Source organism: Lactuca sativa, chromosome 3, assembly GCF_002870075.4.
Source record: "Lactuca sativa cultivar Salinas chromosome 3, Lsat_Salinas_v11, whole genome shotgun sequence".
NCBI lineage: Eukaryota > Viridiplantae > Streptophyta > Magnoliopsida > Asterales > Asteraceae > Lactuca > Lactuca sativa.
The window spans coordinates 115431454-115437058 of NC_056625.2; positions in this window are offsets into that span (position 1 = coordinate 115431454).

Sequence of the window (5605 nt, forward strand, 5' to 3'; positions counted from 1 at the left end):
TTGTGTATCTTAACCTATCTTCACAATATAAATTAGAAACCTTACCTAATTCCCACTCTTTGTGTAAAAAAAAACATTTTCAAAATAAATGGAAACACTATTTGAATAAAAATAGTAACAGTTTACAATTTATTGAACTCTTAGTTCGATAGATTGTCATGTCATCATTTTATATTTTTTATAATTCTATTAACTTTTCTCACTATTCATTAAATTCAATAAAGTTTAATAAAACATATTTAAATATTTATAAGTATTTGAAAACTTGCTTTTGCTACATTCTAAAATCGACCATATGAATTTTGCCATCTTTGGTAAGAAAATAAAATTTAGAAATAAATTAAAGTAAAATAGATTTAAATAAATAGTAAATTAATTAATAAATGAGTGACTTATAAGATAACGGCAAATTCGCAAAAATAGTCTTTATGGTTGTCATGATTATGTGATTTTGGTCCAAAAAGCTTAGTGGTGTATCAGTGGTCTAAATTTAGATAGCTTGTGTGGTTTTTGGATCCTATGGTTGATCTTTTTGTGTGGTTTTAGTCCATATCTAACTTAGATTGACGAATATGCCTTTAAAGATTTTTGTTAAATTTCTTTTGTCTTTATTTAATTTCTTAGTATTTTAATTAAAAAAAAAAGAAAAAAAATACCACTCTCTCTCTCTCTCTCTCTCTCTCTCTCTCCATTACTAATCCACCCTCTCCTTCAGTAAATGTTTACTAAGAACATCACCACTTACTCAACACCCTAGCTCTGACAAGAAACCCACCTCCCACCACCATCCACAAAAATGAAATGGTGATTGCAATAAGTCCGAACCACACAAACACAACTGTTGGTGTTCTCCCTCTTCTTCTTATCAACCTTTTTGAAAATGGGTACAGATGTGCTAACATCCAAAACTGAAGAACACACCTCCAAGAAGACGACTCCACTATGGGATTGTATTGTAGATTGTCCAACTGAACCCAACAGCTATCAAAATCAAGTTCACCATCATTATAGTTAGCGGTAGGATCATTAGGGATGACTATTTCATTGTGTACAAATCTACAAACTCATCATCTTTATTATCTACACAAGATTTTGATCTTAATGTGAACATGATTTCGATTTCGACAACCACTTTATGAAGTCCTTGAAGAACAACAACCAAATGAGTGCTAGTACATCCGATCAACCAAAATTTTTCGTTCATCCACCATTATTTTAAATAAATCCCTAAACTTAGAAATGATATGAAAATACACAGATGAAATCAATTTTTTAGAAACCAGTTATTCTTGATAACCCATTATACACAGATGAAATCAATTTTTTAGAAACCAGTTATTCTTGATAACCCATTACCCACAAGCTTTTTTTAGATTCACAAATCAATTTCTAGTTCTAGAAATAAACCTAAAAATTTGATTGTTCTGGAAAAGCAAACCCAAAAAATCGATTATTCGTTTGTGTGTGTATGTGTATGTGTTAAAGAGGATCTGTATATGCGTGTGTGATCTCCGCTACAAATCATCGGTGGGTTTAGACATGGCTTTGATTTAATGGGGATTTGTACATAGTGATTGTGGGAACTTTCAAAGGAAAGGATGGGTATGGTCCGATTCTACAGTAATGATTGAGATGAAAAACAATGATTAATGATATATGTTCATAAAAATGATAAACAATTGTGTGATGGTGGGTGTTCAAGTTTCACTTGGTTAAGTAAGGAGATATGGGGGGATTAGAATGGTGAAGCTGGAGGTAGTTGGCGGCGAACGATGATGGAGGGAGGAGATGGAGATGGAGATGTTCTTGAGATTGTGTGTATGTGTTCTTGATAATATGTCTTAGTGTATATTTTGAAAAGATATAGAAACAAGATGATTTGAGTGATAGTAGGCAGAGAGAGAGAAAGAGAGTGTGTGTGTGTGTGTTTTTGTGTGTGTATGTGTGTATGGGTTAGCCTTTTTGTTTTTAATTAATTAAAATATTAATATAAATATAAAGCAAATTCAAAAACACAAATATAAATGGTATAATCATCATTTTAAATGTATATGGACCAAAATCACTAGAAAGATCCAAACTTAGACCACTAGTGCACCAACAAAACTTTTTGGACCAAAACCATATAATTTTGCCAACCACATGGGCCATTTTTGCAATTTTGTCTAATATAATATAATAATCTAAGGTTTGAGGAAAAAAAAGTGACAAGTGGGGACATATAGAAGCTAGTCAAGGGTCTTCTACCACATTTGATGATGGAAAACGATTTTGGATAGGGAAAAAGACTCCATATCGATTTTGATTGTGGAGTAAATATTTAAAATCGATTTTGAAGTTATCAGAGGATTTGGAAGTAAGCGTTTCAAGCTAGCACTTGAAGGTATCATCTCTTACTCATATTAACCTTTAAATTCGAATCTAGGGTTGGATTTATGCCCAAATATGATGATGGTAGGTAGTTTGTTGATTAAATGCTTGATTCATAATTGAATTTGATGTTAGCACTGCCATCCTTCATTGACTCTACTCTCATTTGATCCTAATGAAGTGTTGGTTGAGATATGGAGCCCTAAGATCCATCAATGGAGCAAAAGCTCCATGAACCATGAATTATGAGGTTTTAGATGATTAATCTTATGATTTCAATGACATAAACCAAATTACATATGATTTAGAGTATTACTGATCTTATTGTAGTCACGAAGTTAATCAATTGATGTAACCTCCATTCGATCTAGCATGGGAGGAATTTCATGAATGCAATCCCCAATTCCATTCCATAGATCCTAATGTTCAAAGCTCCATAACTTAATAACATGATGGATGATGAAATTAAAGATACATAAATAGTTTAAATGAGTCATTGATGATAATTGCTCATTAGAGGTTATTCAAACATCTGATTGAGTGTTTATGTTCATATAAACATCCTTAAATCTCATGTAACATGTTGAAGGTCTTAATAATTGATTCAAAGTAATTTTAATAGAACTTATTTACTTCATTAAGACCCCATGGAAAATTTTGGTGAAGAATGGAATCGAGAACGACAAAGTATGATGCATCAAGAGAAAATTTGGCTGAATGCATAGCGGTGAAAGAATACACGGTCATGCAATATTTTGCCTTGGAAAAACATGAGCATGTAACGAGGCTATGAGGGTGTTACACGACCCTGTAATGCCAAGGAAAAATATTAAACATGTCTTGTACTATTTTAAAAAAGTAATGATATCTTCAGTTTGGCATATCAATTTTGCATTCCACTTATCCTAACACCCTCTTATAGGTATAAATAGGTGACTAAAGTACAAAATGAGTAGGGGTGTTCGTTTGGATGGATCGGTTCGATCTGATCCAATTAAGTAAATCCAAATAGATTTCGGTTTTCAAAATATGGATCCAAATAGTCCAAACTAAATTCAAATCCGATCCGATCCGATCCAATTACAATTCGGTTGGATCGGTTTTTATAATTCGGTTTTCAAAAACCATAACATTTTAAAAGGACATAGAATTATAATATGATCTAATTTTACAAAATAAGCAAAAAAAATTATTTACCGGTGATTTAAAATTTATAAACAACCACTAAGAAGGCATATTATAGTTTATTATTTAATAGATAAAAAACTTTTGACAGAAAGTACATATTAATGTCTTTTATTAGGTAAAACCTTTTGAACTTATTTAAAAAAAATTATAAAATTAATAAATAATTATAGATATATTGAAAATAAAAACATAAAAAGTTGTTATTCGGTTTTTTTGGACTATTCGGTTCTTATTTTAAAAACCAAAACCAATCCGAAATCCAAAATAATAATTCGGTTTTGTTGAAAACCAATCCAAAAATCCGAATATCCGAACCAAATAGTCCAATCCAAATTGTCCAATTGGACAATTCAGTTTTATCCAAATAGTGAACAACCCTAAAAATGTGTTTGAAAGAAGTTCTATGGGTATTTTGGTAAATTTAGTAACCACAGCTTGGTATTTTTCATAGGTTCTTGTTGAGGTGAAGTGAAGAGTAAGAAACATAGGAAAGCATTCAATCAAGAATAAGGTGAGTAGTATCAAATACAAGCTCCATAATCACAAGATTTTGATGTTTTTATAATGAGATTAAATGGAGAAATCTTGCATCTCTAGAGGTGGAAGTCGATATGTCACCTTGGTTATCGAACCTACGTATGGAATCAGATTAATCATCAACATAACCTAAGGTTATTGAGGAATACCTAGAAAATCCTCAAGAAACAAATCTGGAAACATCCGAACAACGAGTATTTTGGATAGAGTGTCCAATGCCATTAATTATGGGAAATATTTCAAATAATAACAGAGTCCTTTTGGGTTGCCCTCATGACCCAATTGAGCAGAAAAATAAAGGAGAAAATAAGTTTGTTAATTTATTATGTTTTATTATATTATTTTAAAATTATTTTGGAATTAATTAAATACTTTTAATTAATTAAAAGGGTTGAATATTAATTAATCAAAACTTCATTAACTGGAATATTATTGAATCCTTAAAGGATATAGGAATTTTGAAAATAAGGATGCACCCCACATCCCCCATGTAATGTAATTGGAGTAAGGATCTTATACTATAAATAAGGTACTAGATATCTCATCATTCCTTGCACCTTGGCTTGATATTTTCTTAATTCCCATTCCTTCTCCCATAATCGACAATCTCTATTCCAAACGATGCATATAATCTTATCAACCAAAATATACTTCTATAAAACCCCTAAAAGGATATGCTATTAGGATAATCAATCTTGTCTAAATTCATAGTTTGGGAATAATTCTCATAAACGAAAAGAAAGATCATGCATTAGTCAAAGCTCTTCATGTGGTTCCTTAAAACACTGCGTTTTAAATTGTAAGAAAAGGCAGTTACAAAATGTGCGTTGTATTCCAAAATTTTAATATAAAATGAAATTTCATTGAATTGGAGTTGATTCTAATTACCCAACTAGCTGACATGTACATGTAATTAGTTCACTCTGATTTTTATATAAACAACCTTTAAGGATAGTAAAAGACTGAAACATGGAGAAGATTTTTTGATCATGGATTACGATCCCATACTACTATCCATATGATCAAAAGATAACTAGTTCTCCAAATGTTTAGTCTTCAGTCAAATATATGAATTCATAATGTCATTGGAGTATTACTTCTAATCATTGTTCTAAGGATTAAGTATTGACATTTGCAAGAATATGCAGTGATTGAAATAAAGTAAGAAGACTGAAACATAGAGAAAAAAATTTGCTCATGATTACCAAGCCCTTACTATTATTCATAGCATCAGAATACAACTCTTTCTCCCCAAATATTTGATCTATGGTCTTATGATTCAAATTTTTTGTACAATGTTTTGTAAGATTTTTTGGGTTATGTAAATGTAAAATGTTTTAACATGTTAAAGAAAGCTATTAAATCTTTGAAACTAGTATAGTAATAATAGTTTAAAGCTAATTCGAATATATGGAATCATCTTCTTGAAGATGAAAATGAGAACTGCATTACTAATATCCAGTTTGATCGGATTTTGGAATTCATTTGACTACAAATCTTATGATAAATG